The sequence below is a fragment of the Camelus bactrianus genome, chromosome 1 (assembly GCF_048773025.1).
Source record: "Camelus bactrianus isolate YW-2024 breed Bactrian camel chromosome 1, ASM4877302v1, whole genome shotgun sequence".
Lineage (NCBI taxonomy): Eukaryota > Metazoa > Chordata > Mammalia > Artiodactyla > Camelidae > Camelus > Camelus bactrianus.
The window spans coordinates 28,095,961-28,116,764 of record NC_133539.1 but is presented as its reverse complement, the minus strand read 5'-3'; the positions used below and the strand labels follow the sequence as shown (position 1 = coordinate 28,116,764).

The 20,804-nt window shown below is 33.8% G+C and overlaps 1 protein-coding gene across 4 annotated transcripts in view; it reads left to right on the top strand.

Moving 5' to 3' along the window:
* Positions 1-20,804, top strand: part of ROBO1 (roundabout guidance receptor 1) — a 1,017,320-nt gene that overhangs the window by 91,341 nt on the left and 905,175 nt on the right. The window lies entirely within an intron of this gene.

Below are 20,804 nucleotides of genomic sequence, written 5' to 3'. Positions count from 1 at the left end.
AGGCAGTGAGGAATTGCTCCATTGAGAAGGTAATATTTGATGAGTAAAAGGAAAAATCCACACAGCTACCTGGTAAAATATTTTTCAGGCAAAGGAAAGAGCAAGTCTAAAGGCCCAGGGCAGAAAACATAGTTCTAGGAACAGCAAAGGGGACACAGTGGCTAGAGCAAATAGAAAGAGAAGAAGAATGTGAGGTCATAGAAGTAACAGGCATTCTGGACATAGAAAAGCTTGGTGACGTAAGCTTTTACTCTGAGTGCAATAGGAGGTATTCGAGGGCTTTGGGCAGAGGACATGATTGGTTGATTGATAGAAAGAACACTCATTCAGTTGCTGCTGTATTAAGCATAAACTAGGATGGCGGAAGGGCCCCAAAGAAAAGGGAGAGCAGTTAGGAAGATACAGCATCAAACCAGGTAAGAGATGTTGGTGCCTTGGGCAACATAGCAATGTGGAAGGGGTGAAAAATGGCTGGATTGTGGAGATGTGTTGAAGATGAAATCTACCAAGTTTGCCCTTGGATTTAATGTAGAGTTTGAAAGAAAGAGAAATAAAAGATTACCCAAAGTTAGGAATAAATGAACCATAGCACAGATCCATCTTTCTTGGCTGCTAAATTTTTGTCAAATGGGTCTGGGTACTTTCATTGGAATCAGCTGTCAACTCTGAACCCCACTGATAGCTGAATAAAAGCAAATGAGGTGCTTGCCAAACAGGATTCTGTGGTTTTTGGAGAGAGGGTGAACCAGTTGTTAATATGGGGAACATCTAGAGTTTGTCTGAAACTGGAAACAACCACTGAGAACAGTTATATTTTACAAAAGAACAATTTTTGTTGACTTTTAAAAATCTAAGACTGAGGAATGAGGTAGGAGACTGTCTTTATCAGCCTGAGCTGCTGTAACGAGATACTATGGACTAGGTGGCTTAACAGAAAACATTTCCTACAATTCTGGAGAACTGAAAGTAGAAGATCTAAGTGTCTGCTGAGAGCCCTCTTCCTGGGTTTCAGAGGGCCACCTTTATTTTTAATGTCCTCACATCACCTCCCAGTGCATGCATACACATGGAGAGAAGAACAGTGAGATATCTTGTCTCTTCCTCTTTTTATGAGGGCGTTAATCCTATCATGAGGGTCCTACCCTCATGGCCTTTTTTTTTTTTTAATTTAGAATCTTTTTTAAACATGTTTTTAATTTTTAATTAAAAAAATTTTTTATTATAGTATAGTTAGTTACATTGTGTCAATTTCTGGTGTACAGAATAATGTCCCAGTCATATATATATATATGTATATTCATTTTCATATTCTTTTTCATTAAAGGTTATTATAAAATATTGAGCATAGTTCCCTGTGCTAAAGAGAAAAAATCTGTTTTTTATCTATTTATATATATAGTAATTAATATTTGCAAATCTGAAACTCCCAAATTTATCCCTTCCCACCCTGTTTTCCCTGGTAACCATGTTTGTTTACCATGTCTGCGAGTCTGTTTCTGTTTTGTAGATTAGTTCATTCTTAGTGTCTTCTTTTTTCTTTTCATAGATTCTACATATGAGTGATATCATATGGTATTTTTCTTTCTCTTTCTGGCTTACTTCACTTAGAATGATGATCACTATGTCCACCCATGTTGGTATAAATAGCATTATTTTATTATCTTTTATGGCTGAGTAGTATTCCATTGTATAAATATACCACAAATTCTTTATCCAGTTGTCTGTTGATGGACATTGCTTCCATGTCTAGGCTATCATATATGGTGCTGCTATCAACATTGGGGTGCATGTATCTTTTCAAATTAGAGTTCCCTCTGAATATATGTCATGGCCTCTTCTAAACCTAATCACCTTCCAAAGTCCCCACCTCCAAATATTATCCCATTGAGGGTTAGGTCCTCCATATGTGACTTTTGAAGATATGGGTAATGTCAACAGTTAGAAGGCAAATGCAAGTATGTTGACCAACATTCAGTCCATATGAGGGACTCTAAGGATCTTGGATACATAATGTTTGTTTAAAGTGGTGGATAGTATTAGATCACCTTGGGACAAAAGAAAAAAAAAAAAGGGGGTTGACTGCATATTAAATTTGAGAAACCAGCTCAGATGATTCAGATTTTTCCTTTCTTCACCCTTCAGCATTTGTTTCTCCTTGCCCACCTCTTAGAATTACAACTCTACATACATTGCTTTTGGTGTAAATTTTTAGATCAGTAAATGCATTTCCTTTTTTACCCTAATAAGTCTTGGCAAAGGTTAAAAAATAATCTATGCAGTAGTTAGCAACAGTTTTATGTTACATTTAAGAAACTGTAAGTTAAACTTGGCTGTTTTGCAAAGTATATATTGTACATGAGGAACGTGATGGGAATGAGCCAATAATGTTAGTAGAATTAAACCTCCAATGTGGAAAAGGCAAACATTTAATAAAAGGAATTTATGACTTTTATTCAGATATGTCAGCATTTGCTTTATGTGTGTATATTTGAAGTTTCTTTTTTTCTTACATTATAGAGGTTAAGTATAGGTTGTAGGTTAATTATGTAGATTAAGTATAGATTTTGAAGTCGAAATACCTAAATTTGAGTATCTACAATTTGTTGCTCTTATGTTCATGAACATGTTATTTAAATCTATCATCTCTTTGTTCTCAACAGTATTCTGGATAGTTGATTTTGCCAGATAAATGATCTTAAGATAAGTGAGGTATTAAGGTATGTGTCTGCCTTTAATGTTGTCCAGAACTCAATTGAGCTCTAAAAATTGATCGATGGATTTTCTACTCCAATATGCATTTCACAACTTTGCTAGTCTTTCATGTCAGAGCATTAAATGTTTTGCAATTTCCTTTTTGAAGACAGATTACTGTTTTCTTTATTCCCTTATGTCAGAAAAATGTTCAGATAGAAGAGTATTTATGTTTAACTGTGGTCCACCATTCATACCACCAGCAAAGTCTCTGTTGATACCATCAGAAAAATGAGGATAGACTTGAGCAAGTTTTAATATACAGCGTTTGTCATTAAGACGCTATGATAGCAAACCAGATAAACTTACATCAATTGTATTTTTGATCTTAAATATTCTATAATGTACTGGAGTTCACTTTATTTGATCTTTATATGGTGAAAAAATGTCTAAGCATACTTATTTATATTTTTAAGCAATTGCTTTGTTATTAAAGGGAAGAGAGGGACTAATTAAGTAGAAGGACAATTATCCTCAAATTTTCTTGTGACAGTTGACAGTTTATAAAGCAGTGCTATAAATGTGACTCTCATGAGCTTCCTAACTAACAAAATACCAATTTTACTTCTCACGTTATACTTTAGGATTGAACCATAAAGGCAAAAAAACTGAAGGCACTGCATACCTCATTACACAGGCCTAAGAGGTGGTGATGTAGCAAAAGCTACAAAATTACTGTGGATCATTAGAGCCAAACAGAAGAGATGAAATAGGAATAGTTTATCAGAAGCAGTCAGTCCAGGAAAGCAAAGGACTTAAATCAAAATGATAATAGAGAAGCGAAATGAAAATACATGGTGTGTGAGCAATGGAAGAAAAAAAATATTGATATAAAAGGAAGAGCTAGACAGAATGGAATTCATATGTTAATGATTTTATGAAATTAGAAAGATAGTCTGCAAGGGAATAAATGTGATAAGTTTTGTTTGTATATGCATCTTTTAAAAGGAAATTGAATAAATAGAAACTTAAAGTTGTTCTTTAATACAAATTTTAACATATACCTCCAAATATATGGAATGGGATTTCTACTTTTCATTATGGTTGTTTTATGAGTAAAACTAATAAAAATTATATTATTTTATGTTGAAAGAAGAAGTCATTTACTGTCTTTGACATTCAATTTTCTTTTACATAAAATGACAGCATTGGAATATATACACATTTTGTTTGCTTCTGGTTTCCAATTTGCATGATTCCATGAAATGTGATTTTCCACTGGAGTGAAATATCTTTCCATCCTTCACAAGTATAGTCATTTTAAGGTTTTATTTTGTAATTTGTGAAAACATTTATCCATATCTGTTTGTGATGCTATATTTGATTTCTCATTCTTCTCTGGTGATTAATTACATATGAATTGTCCTTAAATATCAAGTTATATCCATAAACTCAAGACATCCTCTCATATATATATATATATATATATATATCACACATGTGCTGATATATCTATGTTTGTAATAAATATTTTATCAATGTGCTTATCCCTTATTTCTAGGTCCATCTCTGTAGTTAATAACAGACATACAAGGTAAAATTCAAATTCAATCCTTGATATGTCATTTTTTTTTAAATTGAAGTATAGTCAGTTACAATGTGTCAATTTCTGGTGTATAGCATAATGTCCCAATCATGTATACATACACACACATATCTTCATTTTCAGCTGTTTTTAAAATCACAAGTTAATAGCTTCAGCTTTCGATAGATACTCTTTATGTCTTTTTACAAAGCAAAATATTATTTTCTAACCTTTACTTTGTGAAAGTTTAAGGAACTGTACCACCACTCCCAGTTACAATTTGCAAGCTTAAATTAACACATTGATATAGCTATATGCTGTCCCTTTTGATAATAACCATACAGATGAATAGAAACTGAAGACTCATTCCATTTGTGTCAATATTAGCAGAAAATAATATGACAGAGTGCAAGACTCAGGAGACTCATCTGACATTATTGAACAACCTCTTACCCTAGGAACTGCCTTTTGCTGGGCCTTCCCCAGAAACATAACACAAAAGAAGGTCTTCTGATGGCCTTTGAACAATCTCAGACACTGATCTATGCATTTTAGAAAAGACGCCCTTGAATGCAAATAATTTCAACTTGAAAACTTAGTCGATGCCTGAAAATTATTTCTTTTGTATGGCACTTTGAAGGACCTTTTACAGTGACTGTTCATATCCATGCCAAATCCTTTGTGGGAGGAAAGAACCTTGACATAAAAATCATAAAATACAAATTCACATTTTATTTTTGAAATTAAAGGTAGTGAAATATGAGAGAGGTTTTAGCTTCCTAGGAAGTGAACTTGAACAAGAGAAGCAAAATATGTCCAGCAAATATTTATGGGTTTTATCTTCTTAAGAGATAGGTTTCTTTGTCAAGAGTTATATATGACAGGACAGTTTTCTGTATTAAAAATGATTCTGTATTATTAATTCATTGATTTATAATTTATTTTTCTTGAAATAATATTGAAATGATCATTAAATATGGATATATATGTAAGATATATACATATGTATGATAATTTTATATATGATAATTCTCTAAGAAGTTATCAGATGATGTAGAATTAATTTTTTTTCAGTCTTTAAACTTAATAAAAAGTTTCTAATTGCTCAGGATTATTTTTAATGGTTTCTTTGGTTAGGTAAATAAACATCTTTAATACTTATTAGAATAATATGCAAGTCCACTTATGCCAGCACAAATGAAATGCTGTTGTGACAGAGCTAGGCTTTATTATTTTCATTAATAAGGGCTATCTGTTCTTTATGTATGGCTGTCCATTCTGAAATAGAATATTTGAAAGAGAACTCTTAGAATAATTTCAAATTCAGAAAGTAAGACAACAAATATATTTCCTATGGAGCAGTTTGTTTCACGATTTTTCATATTTGTTGTTAGTGTCTCATTAGTATTAAAACAATAACGAGTACACATTCTGCCACCACCGCTAATACTACTACTACCACTGTGAATACCGCCACCACCACACAGCTCTTTCTAAGGGTAACATTCACTGCAAGGAAAATTCATGCCAAGCCCTGAGCCACGTAACCCACATAGATAATTTTATTGAGGCTTGATGGAAGTCTTGTGTAGTAAACTCGACTATTTAATTCTATACTGTAAAGCAGTTGTGCAAAATCAAAAAAAATTCCCAGGGTCCAAGGTCATCTGAACAATTGTAGACACCATAATATTCTAATTTTGCAGGTAGGTTAACATATCCAAGTTTATACTGGTAGCTACTTCTCTAGCTAACAATAGAATGCTAACAAGTATGAATGAGGTATGAGGATGGAAACAGTTTTTAGAGAAGGAGTACAAGAAAGATGAAATGACACGCCCTAGTCATTCATGTGAACACATAAGAACTCAGTCACCTTAAAGAGGATTTAAATAATTCTGCTTTAAATTTCCTGTGAAGAATCCCACCATTTATTAAATGGTGATTTACAAGGATGAGTGTCCAGTCTGTTCTAAGGAACTCAGGTGTTATATTAAAAAAAAATCACAGGAAAAATCAGCTTGAGAATAAAATAATACAAAGATAAATCATTAATATACTGAATGTGACACTTGAGGGCTTCCGTTTTACTGACATGTATGACTTTACATTCGAAATTAATCCATGGAGAGAAAGACGAGCATTTTGCCATCTATAAAACTTTGGCATCGCAAAATGTAAGTTGAACTGTACTGTGACCTCGATTTCAATCATAATGCAGTAGGAGGGAAAATGTCGGTGAATTATGGTAAAATAAATTTTATTTTGAGCAATATTAGTTTCTTTTCAGTGAACTTTTTTGACGTTTAATAGATTTTTCGGTCATGCACAAATAGAAGAAGAATGTAAGTGGAATGAAAATATAATACCTTTTGCTACCAAATGAAACATTAAACCATGCCAAGGAGAGCCTCTGGATGTGTCCATTTCACCCATGAACGCTTCCGGCTCTCCAGACCTAAGGTGGAGGAAGTGATGCAGTGGCTGGTCTCCTGGGGCACTCACGTTGCAGACTAAGGCTAAGAGGTGGCTGACTACATGATGCACTGCTGAGTTCTGCAAATAAATCAGCTGACTTCAGTTTTAGGAAGAGGGTTTTCAACCTGCCAGTTGTGAAGTAAATTTGAACAACAATATTTATACAGATACTGCTGCTCCAAAATTAACTTGCTCACATAATTTTATTCATAGGTGCATTTTTTAAAAAGCAGTGCTCTTTTTTTAAATACTAGGAAATATTTTAAGCCTATAAAACTACACAGAAAAGAATACTGACTATTTATATACTATCAACTTGCTCTTCAAAATTAATATTTTGCCCCAACTTTATCATTTCTAAAATTTTTTGGAAGTAATGAATTATGAGGTATACAGTTGAAGACTCCTACAAACCACTTTCTGCAATTTCCTTCTCTTTCTAACCCTTGATGACTTAATGACCATCTCATTGGGATGTGATGTGCTATACTGTATTTCTAGTAAATATACATTTAATTAAAAGCCTTTTCATAAAAGTTCCTTGCTGAAAAGACTGCAGAAGCTTGGTTTTCGTCTCTGGCTATTAATATCACTTGAGGGGCACTTTTTAGATACTTGGTTCTGAAATTCTCAAATATGTGTATGTTGGGCAAAGTTGTAGACTTTTAATTGAGTTATTATATTACAATCAGAAAACATAGTCTGTAAATGACAAGTCTTTATTATCCATTTTATATTTATGCCTTTGTGGCATAAACATATGTTATATAATTATATAGACACACACATATATATATATATACACAATATAGAGAGAGATAAATAACATAAATGTAGTTATTATTATTGGCATTATTGTTGTTGTACATTCAGCAATTATTTGCTTGCCAATTTCTTGCTTACTTCTACCTTCCTTTTGGTTTTGATTGCTTTCTTGCTACAATACATGTTAGCTGCTGGTTTTCAATCAAGTTGCACGTTAGAATTATCCACAGAATTTTGAAAAAAGAAAAGAAAAAACATGATTCGGGTCCACCCGTAGAGATCCTATTTTAATCAATCTGAGCTGTGATTTGGTATTGAGAATTTTAATGGTCCCCCAAGTGATGTTAATGCTCTGCAAGATTTGAAAACCAAGTTCTAGTAGTCCTTTCAGCAAGGAATTTTGGGGAAGTTTTTTTTTTAATTGCCTTTGAAAATAGCTGTAGGTTTCCAGCACATAGAATTCCAGGTTAACAGTTTTTTTTACTTAACTTTGATGATTTGCATCATCTTCTAATTTCTAGTATTATGTTTGAGGACCTTGCAGTTGGGATAATTATTCTTTGCTAGACACTTGCTTTTACTTCTGTAGTTGACCTTAAGATTGCCTGTCTACTATTGATCTTCTACAATTTCCCTACCATGTCTTTTGATTAGTGATTATTGTTTTTGTCTTTTTCAGGACTAGTATAGAGTTTAAATCTAAGGATTATTCTTTTACTATCACTCAACCCATTTTTGTCCAGGTTAATTTTTAATAGTGATTTCTTCTTTTCACTTATTTCTAAATCCTGGTGTATATATTTAACTATTTTGAGCATATCTATTTGAAAAATATATCTGTCTGGAAAAAAAAATCTGTTACCTGAAGTGCTTAAGAGTTGAATCCTGTTGTATTATCTGTGAACTCTTGCTCATGTTTTATTTTATAGTTCAGATTATGAGTTTATCTTTAGTGAGCTCTTATATATGTGTGGCTGTGTTGAAAATTCTTTTCTCCACTGCTTTTTGCACTTGCTTCTGCTGGAATCCCAAGTGTTTTACGACAGTGGAATAAATTTTAAGGCTGGGAGTTATCTAAGATTTAGTAACAGAGGATGCCTGAAATGCAGACATGCCTAAAGGCATATTATGGCTACAAATTTCAGTCCCAGGACAAAACACACAAATTTCCTTTTGCCTGGAAAGTAAATTTATTTCTAGCTCTCTCTTTCACTTACAGTTAGCTCTGAAAAAATCTTGACTTTGTAACATGAAGTATCTCAGTTCTAACTCCCTAGATCTTACTAGCCCAAGACTTTTTCTCCCATCTTAACTAGGAATCGGTATCTAGGCTATAGAGCAGGATTTCTCTACATCAACGTTATCGACTGAATTTTGGGATGGATAATTGTTTAGTGGTGGTCGTGGTGGTTGGTGAAGATGGGAGACTTGTAAAAAATTTAGTAGCAGTCCTAATCTCTGCCCACAAGATGCCAGCAATATACACCCCTCCCCAGTTGCAACAACCAAAATGTCTCCATCCATTTTCAAATGTCCCCGTGAGGACAAAATCGTCTCCACTTAAGAACCACTGTAATGAACATTGCAGTGCATGCATCTTTTTGAATTATAGCTTTCTCCAGATACATGCCCAGGAATGGGATTGCTGGATCATATGGTAACTATTTTTAGTTTTTTAAAGGATCCTCCATTCTGTTCTTCATAGTGGTTGCACCAGTTTGCATTCCCACCAACAGTGTAGGAGAGTTCCTTTATCTCCACAACCTATCCAGCATTTATTATTTATAGACTTTTTGATGATGGCCATTCTGACTGGTGTGGGATGATACCTCACTGTAGTTTTGATTTGCATTTCTCAAACAATTAATGATGTTGAGCATCTTTTCATGTGCCTGTTGGCCATCTGTATGTTTTCTTTGGAGAAATGTCTATTTAGATCTTCTGTCTATATTTTGATTGTTTTTTTTTTCTTGGATATTGAGCTGTGTGAGCTGCTTGTATATTTTGGAAATTAATCCCTTATCAGTTGTGTCATTGGCAAGTATTTTCTTCTATTCCTTAGATTGTCTTTTCATTTTGTTTATTGTTTCCTTTTCTGGATAAAAGCTTTTAAGTTTAATTAGACTCCATTTGTTTATTTTTGTTTTTCTTTTCTTTACTGTAGGAGACAGATCCAAAAACTTATTGCTGCGATTTACGTCAGAGTGTTCTGCCTATGTTTTCCTCTAGGGTTTTTAGAGTATCTGGTCTTAACTTTTAGGTCTTTAATCCATTTTGAGTTTGTTTTTGTATATGGTGTTAGAGAATTCTAATTTCATTCTTTTACATGTGGCTGTTCAGTTTTCCCAGCACCACTTATTGAAGAGACTGTCTTTTCTCCATCATGTATTCTTTCTTCCTTTGTCATAGATTAATTGACCATAAGTATGTGGGTTTATTTCTGGACTTTCTATCATGTTCCATTGATCATGGAAGCAACCTCAATGTCCATTGACAGATGAATGGATGCAGAAAACATCATATATATATATATATATATATATATATACACACACACACACACACACACACACACACACACACACATACACACACACACACACACAATGAAATACTGCTTATCCATGAAAAGGAGTGAAATAATGCCATTGGCAACAACATGGATGGAACTAGAGATTATCATACTGAATAGTGAAGTATGTCAGTCAGAGAAAGCAAATATCATACGATATCACTTATATGTGATACAAACAAACTTATTTATAAAACAGAAAGAGACTCCAGGGCAAACAAACTTATAGTTACCAAGGGGAAAGGGAAAGGGAGGGGTAAATTGGGAGTTTGGGATTTTCAGATACAAACTACCATGTACAGAATAGAAAAACAACAAGGACTTACTGTACGGCACAGGGAACTATATTCAATGGCTTGTAGTAACCTGTAATAAAAAAGAATATGAAAAAGAATATATACATAAAAAACTGAATCACTATGCTGTATATCCAAAAATAATACATTGTAAGTCAACTATACTTCGATTTTTTTAAAGATGGGGGGAAAGGACCACTGTCCTAGCTTATTGAGATCAGCAAGCCCTCTAGAGCAATCTCATGATTAAATTAGCTCATGCTTAATGTTCTGGTTTTTCAGTTGCTTCTTATTTACAGCTCCTAGAAATTTCCCTTACTTTCTTGTGAGTTCAGTTACGTATGTAACAGGGGGTCTGATAATATTCTATCTAATATTTGTAGAGGCAAATTTTTATAGCAAAAGAGTTTTAGGTATTTAATTTTTCTATATCATCAAAACTAGACTTCTAACTTATTTTTTAATCTGAAATAATGTGACAAGAAAGTTAACTTTCCCCATGGGTTAATTGATCATGCAAGTAATACTGATATAGTATTTAGATAAGTATGATTAGGTGGAACACCTGTATTCATCTGTTTCCAATACAACACGTGATTTTCTATGATGGGGAATAGTTTGTAAGTCAGATAAATTAGCTTCTACATGTTCACTCTGCCTCCCACTAGCTCTGTGACTACAATAAAATAAATAGCTTAACTCCTCTATTTTTTAGTTCATTACTATTATTTTATTTCTTGTTTACTACTTGCCTCTTGTCACTTACCTAATTTGATTACAGTAAACCCAGACTCGTAGGTATGATAGGTACATATATTGCCAATTTATGAATATTACATTGATAGTATCAATGGAATGCATACTGGTTGTTGATCTATCTCCCCTAAATGACTATTGTGTCATAATATATAAACCTTCATTTTTTAAAATATTTTAATTCATCCAGTATTTGTTTTTAATTTTTGCTATATGGTTTTCCTATGTGGTTTTAAATTCAAAAACAGTGCCTACTCTTTCACTCTCATAGAAATTCTGAAACAGATAATTATTTTAAAAAACAGAAAATATTTTAAAATGTGAAAAATTCTACATATTTAAGCTAGACATTTTAAGATGTTTAAAGAGAAAGAGATTGGCAAAGGAGGTTGATCAGCAATGATTTAAAGTAATACCAGTTAAGCTCTGTCTTAAAGCATAACAAAGTTTTGACTAGTAAACATAAGAATGAAAAGGGCATTCTGAGAAGCAGATTTCATGGAGAAATAAAACACCTAATCAGATGCCTAAATAAAACAGCTAATCAGATGCCTTCCCTCATTACTGTTGGGCTGTAGAAAATGTGAGTATATTGTTTCAGGTTATCCCATAAATAGACCCACCACACTACCATCACTACCAACCCCCTTTGTTCTTGTGGCACCAACCACTGTTAAATGTCCCATACAGGTTTGAAGAAGTGCACCTTCCCTACACCCATTCACCCTGAACAAGAGTGAAGGCAGACTGTTTTAGTTATTGCAAACAGTCTCAGGCATTTCAGTAAAGAAAACTTGAAGAATGCAAAACCTAAGAAGGCAAAGTCCAATGGTATATTCTCTGGAAGTTCAGTTGTGGTTATAACTTGGGAAATTGTAGTGAGCCCAGGTGTTAAGCTTTCTTGACTTTCAGTACTGATGCTTCCTAGGAGGTGAAAATGCCCAATGGCATAAGCGATAGGGAACTCCACAGTGTGGTTTATCATGGCAGTTCAGTAGAAGACTGTGATTTTTACAGAAATAACCACAAAACAAAACAGCATATGGTCTCTGATGGAACAGTGCCAGGAAGTAGCATGGGAACTGGATAAAAATAGAACACTACAGGAAGCTTTCCTTGAAGTATATGAGTCAGACCTTGAAGGGTGATTAATTGATATCAAAGTTGATCATTGATATCAAAACCGAATTGGGTTATAAATGAAATCAGACAAAAACAAAAGTCATGTCTTGGAAAGGGAATATAAAGAGAGCCTGAGGTGTTATCAGATAAGAGAAAAGCAGTGAAAGGAAAGAAATGGTTTAAGGTATTGATTCTAAAAGCAAAAAAAAGTACTTCCAAGTGATAAAGAACCTGGAAGTATTTTTAAACTGGTTACCAACATGCATTAAAAGCCATCATAATGATTTATCAGATTGCCTCAGACAAATATTCCCATTTAAAAAATATCTCACTTGAGATAAGGTCCAGATTAAATGGTTAAGAATCCTAGGAAATTCAACCCAAAGTATTAATTCACTTTTATATGATGAAGTTTTCCTCAAGAGAAGAGATTGTAAATGCTAATATGAGAACCCACTATTATAGCCCTTCACATTGATTACCTTTCTGTTGAGAAGTTCCAAGCACTTTGGTGATCTTGTCATTGAAACCATCGGCAGGGTTAGGTACCATTGAAAGGAGTTCGCTCTTTCCATAAGAGGAAAAGCTTGGCAAATATGTATATATCTGTCATGTGCCTTGTCTGCATTTTCTTCCATTCTCCAGTAAAAGATAATGAGAAAAAAGATTGGAGAGTAAATGAAGAGAAAAATAAAATGAAACCATGAAGAATCTGAGAATATTCTAAATTAATAACAGGCCATGTTTTCTCTTTCTTTGAAGTTGTTTCTCATCATAGCCTTCAACCATTCTCAATTTTGTAAGTTTACAGCTATAAAAATTCTGGCGTGTGCAGGGCTTTTTCAAGTTAACCAGCACTTTATGTTTGAACAATAAGCGTGAGGAGAAGAAAGTTTCTACTGTTAATGTTGCACTTTTAAAATACAGTTTTACTACTTTCCTTAGATTGAAGATGCCTCTAGTAAAACCAATCACTTTAACAATTCTAAAGAAAACAACCAACTTTATGAATAACATAAAATGAAAATGAGTGTGTAATAACTGTAAAGCAAATGCTATGATTACTACATTCAAAAATGGAGACATGCTTCCATATCAAATACATATTCTGCAGAATATCCTGGTTATTTCTTCACAGGTGCCTCAACCCATCTCTTGATTTTAAAGTTAACTTGAAAAAGAGAAAGAGAGAGAGAGAGAACCAGTGAGCAAGAGAAAGTAGGCTAAATTCATAGTATTGTTCCTGAGATGGCAATGCTATTAAAACTGCTGGCTCAATACCCATTCTTTTTACACTTCTTAGTTCTCTTTTTCTCTTTGGGTGATGGAGCAAAGAGAACTTTAATATGCACATACTTAAAAGAAGAAAACTCATTTTACCTCTTAAAATCTACTGATGCATATGCTTCCTAAATATTAAGGATTCAAATCATTAAAAACCTCTGGAAGGATGAGTTTTAACAATCCTATAAAAATGCATTACTGTAACAATTTAGGAGAAATTAGGAATGCTCTCAAATAGCCATGCTGTAATAATGAGAAGAGTACTAGCTAGTGGTCCCATCCTAATACTCCAGGTCCCTTTTCTTTCCTGAAAAGTTTACGTTTACTTTATTGATAAATATTCAGTGATGGCTGAGGCTGCAGAGAAGACACACCACCACCAGTCGGTTCATTTTTCTATAGTTAATAAAATGATTTTCATAAAATAAAACTACAGTATATTTTTAGGGAGCTGCTTGCTACATCACCTTTAAGTGGTAGTCTACTAAGTAAATACCAAACACTTCTGGGGGAGTATGAATTAAGGTAGAGAAGATTCTTGCAATTTGCTTATGAATTTTTTTTTTGCAGCCTGTTTGATTTCATGCGAAGTGCTACTGGTTTATGCCTTTCTGGAAAATATTCTTTCTTCTCACAATATACTTAATTACGTACTATGAAAACTGTACTTACCTCAAAACAGATGTATAGTACAGAGTCCTTCTGAAAAGAAAGGTTTTTTTTTTCCTTATCACTTTAGTGAAAAAAATTAGAAATTAATGTATCAAGAAACATTTAGAAAATGCATTCCTCATATGGAAATAAAGGGCACTGTCTGGATAAAAGCTTTTAATTTAGCTGCACTATTTCTATGCTATGAAATACTTCAAGAATATCATTTGATTGTGTATTCTAGGATGTTAAAACCTATAACGGCTACCTATAGAGTTATTAATGCAATCTGAAACTAAGATTATAATTTTCAGATAAAATCTGAATTTATATAGAAACTCTCTTCTGGAAACTATTGATTTGATGCCAGTGGATATTATTAGTGGATATTATTTATATTTTTTTTCCTGTTCATAACACTATATCTTCTTCCAATTAATATTACCATTTAAAAGAAAATTAAATTTAACAAAGATAAACTTACAACCTGTGTTACAATGGTGGTTTTAGATATTCTGAAAGCAAGGATTTTTTTCTCTTGAACCTCAAGGATCTTAGGCACACAGTTCTCTCCGTAATGCCAGTATTGAGTTACATGGGACCAGACTGGATGGAAGATTGGCAAAGAACCGGGAAGCACCTTTTACTCCCACACTTAGTGAGTGAGTGGTCCAGCCTGGTGAGGAAGGCGGGAAGAGTATTTTATTAGCATCAGTCAAGCTCAAAAATCAAAAACACTTTTCCTCTTTTTCCTTCTCTCAAGGAGTCCTTAGTTCTTTCCTTTTACTCTTTCTGGGAAAAATAATGAAATTTATCTCCTTATACAGAAATTAGTCTGCTTGCCAGTCTCCTCAAAAATCAGACCACGGTATAATTAAGAAGATACGTATGGTTGTATCTTGGCAAGTTAGAAACTGAGATTCAGGCTAAATAATTCAGAATTACCGTAGGGAAAATCAGACTACTTTTTCTCTGCTGTTGCAAATATAATGTGGCAAATGGAGCTTCTTTGCTACTGGGTCTTCTGCAGTACAAAATATGGCTGTTTTTCATTTGAATGGTGTTAAATATCACTAATACTCTTGTTACATGGTGTATGCTGATTTCAGTGACTGCCCTTCCAGTGTTTTAATTTTATTTTCCCAATTAAAGTAGCCTGAGTGTATTGAGCTTTCTGACATTTTATGTTAAAATTAGAGAATATCGTATCTATTTGCATCTGATCCTGTTTAATGGTTATTTCCCTCCTTTTTCACTTTTGTTGTCACAATAAAATAATTCAGAGAAAAATCAACATTTTTCTCATCCTAGTGATACATATCAAAGGAAAAAGATTAAAATATACTCAAGTCAAAAATCTGTTTTAGAAAGAAGACTGGAGGACTACTATACTATTTATGGAATAAACAGAGTGCTTGATAGTGCTTTTTATTGCCTCATTTAGAGTAGCTGGTATAACTCACAGCCCTAACACCTCTGGGAAATGGAGTCATTCGAAAGTCATGCTCTAGTAATAAAGCATCGTATTATGTGTTAAACCATCGCATGATCACAGTCCAGTCCCCTTTATATAGATCTCTTACAGTATAAAACAGCAAGCATAACTAAAGGTGTTTGAAAATGAGATTGTACATTTGCTGTAAAATTGAAAATGCAGATGAGACTAAATCACCATACAGTATCCCCTACTTTTGCTTTATTCATCATATAGTTTTAAACTTTTTATAGCATTGCATATTAAAAGTTGGAAGCCTTCTCAGAGGCCATTTTTTCTAGTATAAAACTACAAAAAAATTGAAACATAAGTTTTTCTTCTGAAAAGTGCCCTCAGGGGCTTGGGGTTTGTGAAGGAAGGCCACATTTTAAGATTTGTTTTTTGCTATACATAAAATGAAGGCGTAACGTGTTAGGAAGTGGGAAACACACGTAAACATTTGGAATATAAATGTTTTAAGATCATATGTGCTTCTTTCCCCAAATTTTACTAACATTTTGTCAGTATGCAATATTTTGAAAAGTATTTTTTAATCTGTAGAAATAAGTTACTAAATATCACCGACTCTTACTGTGATCTTTTAGATCACCTCATAAATAAGTATCTACATTTGCAAGATTGCTGTACAAAATGTGAAAAATTTCCGCTTCATATTAGTTACTTGCTCTATGTCAGGATATCAGGAATGTCCAGTAGAACTTTCCATGATAATCGAAATAGTTACTATGTTGTCCAGTACCACAGCCTCTAGCCACGTGTGACTACTGAGCTCTTGAAATTACTGTGATTGGGCCCCTAATTTTATTTAATTTTAATTTTAATGGTCGCAAACCCATGGCGTTTCATGGGTTTAGCTTTTACTGGGTTCAACAAAGCTGCCCCTCTTTTTCTTAGCTCTCAAATTTTTTCTTTTTTTTTTTTAGATATAATATTTGGTATCTGATAAAGATGAGGGATTAAAATAAAATATTCTGCCTTCAAACTTTGGATTTTTATTATATCACTAACATGTTTCAGCCAACCCTGTAAATCCTAGTCATGCAAAAGTTATTTCAGTAACATCCTTGCTGTCCCCTCAAATCCTCCTTTGAAACCCATGATAGTGTCTGCAATCCTCACGGCAGAAGCAAACCATTTGTTGTTGCCTGTGTTATCCAGCGAGCTTTCAGTTCTTCTCGAATAAGGCTTTCATAGGGTAAGGATTAAACGTGTATGTGAAGGGAGTCTTGTTCTGCTGATGTCTTGAACCAAGAACACCTCACTAACAATGCAGTAAGAAAAAAGGAGGGGACTGTCTTAGGAACTTCAAAAGAATCCCTTTCTGACAGGATATTGTGATGGGTAGAGTGACTGCTTTGGGGATTGGCTAAGAAAAGAGGAGAAGAAAACCTGTAGCAAGTCAATGCATTCAGGAACTTTGAGAAGAACACCTAATAAGTGTCTTGTAAAAATTCATAGAAACACATCTTTTCCCCCAGATTCAACATAAATTCAAGATTTTGCCCCAGTTTTTGATTGTTGTTTCTCTAGTGCATATACACTTATGAATAAATTCAAGTGTGGAACTTCTGTATTTAATGAAAAGATGAACTAGACAGACAGTCCCAACAGGACTTTCAGTGTTGATATCACGATTTCTGTATTTCAAAGGACGTCAAAGTACACATGGAAATTTTTCTCTAGTGAAATTCTGCTTCAATTCTTTTTAAAACATACACATTATATTATATTATAATGTAAAATCTGTTTTAAAGGATTCCAGATTTAAACGAAATAAGATTTCAACCAGGTAAATAATTAAACTGATGGCAGTTGAGACTACTAACATAATGGACATAAGAGAATTGGCAAAAGTAAGTGAAAGAAAAATCTGTGGAAAAAAAATCAATTAAGATGTGTGGGTGTATATCCATCAATATTTGTTTACTCCTAACTCTCCTTAGTTACAGGAAACTATGATTAGAAGAGACGAGGGTCTAACTAAAAGAGTAAGTGCCATAGTGAAAAATCTCAAATGTCCCACCTCCATGTCTGCCCTCCACACTCCTCCACTCCTTCTCTGCACATCTCACATCTAGTTTGTTGTGACTGTGTACACGTTGAGTTTAACCACTTTTATTAACAATGAACACATTTCTTAACAATCAAAGTTAAAATAACCCTGTACCATATTCAGAAGGAAAATCATTCCCACAGTGTTGAAACAAAAATAAATTTCAAAGAATATTTTTTTCAGGATCAATATTTGCTTTAAGTACTCTAAGAAGATGATACTCAGTAATCCATATTCCATATTTGACTTCAAAACTTACTATCTAAGAATAAAGGCTGTAACTCACTTATTTTCCTGATAAGAAAGAGGACATATCAACTACATTTACTAGCAATGATGGGATACCTATTGGCTGTTGAGAGCAGGAAAATTAGGGTTCTGTTTATACTATTTTACATAACATATTGGAAATAAAAAAAAATGATTTTTTTTTCAACTCAGTGGAATCAATATCCTGTTTGAATTTGCTATTTGGATAGCTGCTGTAAGCATCATACATGTAGCTACAGAGAGTAACCTAAAGGCTAAGCCCCAATTTACTACGGAAAAGGGGACTGTAAAATATGTCAGTTAAATGTAGTTGTGAAAACGTGGCCAGCTGTGTTTGAGTCCACACTCAACCATCTGCATCTAAAAGTCGAGACAGTTGAAGGAGACCATGCAGGAAGTCTGACACTTTGAATTATTCTCCAGGAACCCATCTGTTATATCACAGTGTTGCCATGAGGATTAAAGGGATGGGCGTGAAGGGTGCACGGGAGCAGCTGACACAGATTCAGTGCTGTACAGAATTACCTGCGACTTGTCCCCGAACTCTGCTAGGAGGCCTTATACACGTGGTCCCTCTCTTCATGTTCTCCTTCTCCTATCAGATGGGAAGGCATGATTAAATTATAGTTGCATTTTGAATATTGAAGGCACAAAATGAACACTCTTTTTCAGTCCAGTAGACAAAGTAATACACAGGAAATTAAGTGACTTCTGCCCTTTTTCAACTAGTTTATAATTGGAAATTAATTTATGATGATGTATTTTAATGGATTAGATACAAATTATGCTGTGTCTTTTTATATCTTTCATGTTAGGCCAAAATGAAAATGTACCTAAGTAGAGTTGATATTTTATAAAAATAAATACAAGATATAAATAATGAAAAGATTCTCAAAGGAAGTTATTAACTCTAACCCTTTCTTCTCCAGATTATAGAAAATTTAACTTGATTTTCAAAGAAAGAATCTTAAAGGAATCAGATATTTTATCTTGGGGAACTGAATTAGGAATGTTGAATGTTGACGGAATTATAAAGTGTAACCCATTTTCGTTTCTTATGTCACCACCTTCTGATGCAGAAATTCAACCCTGAAGAGTCCCAGAAATCCTGGGAGTTCAGAGGGTGCCTCATCACAGCCAGGCAGCTCCCTGACCCTCGTCTTTCTCTTCCACTTGTTCCCCAGCTGCTGGATAGAACTTTGACCACGAGGAACCAAAACAAACTCCCTTACTGAGCACTGTTGCCACTTTTCTTGCCCCTTCTTGTGTGCGTATTCTGAACCTTTGCATGTCAGGGTTATGCAATGTTTCTTGGCAGAGTGAGACAGAAATTTGCAGAAAGCAATCTGTTGGAGTAAATCACAGAGTGTTCACAATTGTTAGCAATTCTTAAAGCCTTCTAGCTCCACCATCCTAAACTCTCAAGGTCTGAGACAGAGCTCAGTTAATATTCCAAATCTTTATTCAGACTTACTTCTTCCTGCTAGTGACTAGCTGTGTACCGAGTCAAGCTTGTCACACCTGGGATCTGAATGAGTTCCCAACAAGGAAGCTTCTGAGTCCAGTGGGCTTTGTCCTTCAGGGAGGTCAGCCCTGCCCAGACATGTCTGGACCACAGAGATGGACATGGCTTCAGTCGCTGAAGCTGGAGCTTTTACCAAACAAGAAAGATTATTTTGTTCAATTAGAGATCTGTTAGTAACAACTTTGAGAATTGAGAGATGGGTATCTGAGGTCATTTTTCTTTTTGCTTTTTAAAAGAACTATTCAAGTACTAATATAAAAGATTGAATCCACAGTAACAAGATACCAAGCCCTTCACTATTAAAAATTAAGGATTAGTTACTGGATCAGAATTATGCTGAATATAGAGTTTGCTCTGGATGTCACTATATGTGGAAACTAAAGGTTTTTTACTACTTGGAAAGAAAAACTGGGAGTAGCAGTAGTTAACATTAGATTTTAATTCCAGTAAGTTAGACCTCTATTCTAGTAATTCTGAAATAAGAACAAATATGTATGCATAGAAATCAGACTGTTTTGTATGGCATTTCCTACTACCTTATTTGAAATTTTAGTCATTCCAATGTATGTATAATAGTATAACATTGTGTTTTATTCTGTTTCTTTTATGACTCAGTGTTGAACTTTTTTTAATCTGACTTTTGGTCATCTGGGTCTCTTCTTCGTTAACGCGTCTGTTCAAAATGTTTCCTTATTTTTTATTGGGTTTTTGTTTCATTTCTTATTGACTTAGAAGAGTTCTTTATACATTCAGGGTTCAAGTCCTTCCTCAGAAATCTATTTTTCAAATATTTTCTCCTCATCGCTAGTTTGACTTTTCATTTTCTCAGTGGTGTCTTTTGAAGAGCAAAAGATTTTAATTTTGAAGGAGTCCATTTTTTTTTCTTTTCTAATTAGTGCTTTTGTGTCTTGTCAAAATATTTGCTTAACTTATGGTCACAAATGTATTCTTTTATTTTTCTGGTGGTATATACAGAGTTTTAGTTTTTATATTTACTTTTATGATCCATTTGGGGTTAATTTTTATATAGTAACAGTCAAGATACCTTTTTATGCAAATACCGCCTATTTCTCACTGAATTACCTTGGTCTGACTATATGAGTGTATATATGTATGGTCTGCTTCTGGATTCTGTGTTATATTTCTTTGATCTACATGTTAATCCTTATGTCATTACAAAACTGTATTAGTTTTTGAGTCTTAAAATTAGCTTATTTGAGTCTTCCAATTTTGTTCTTATTTAGATCCATATTGGTTAATT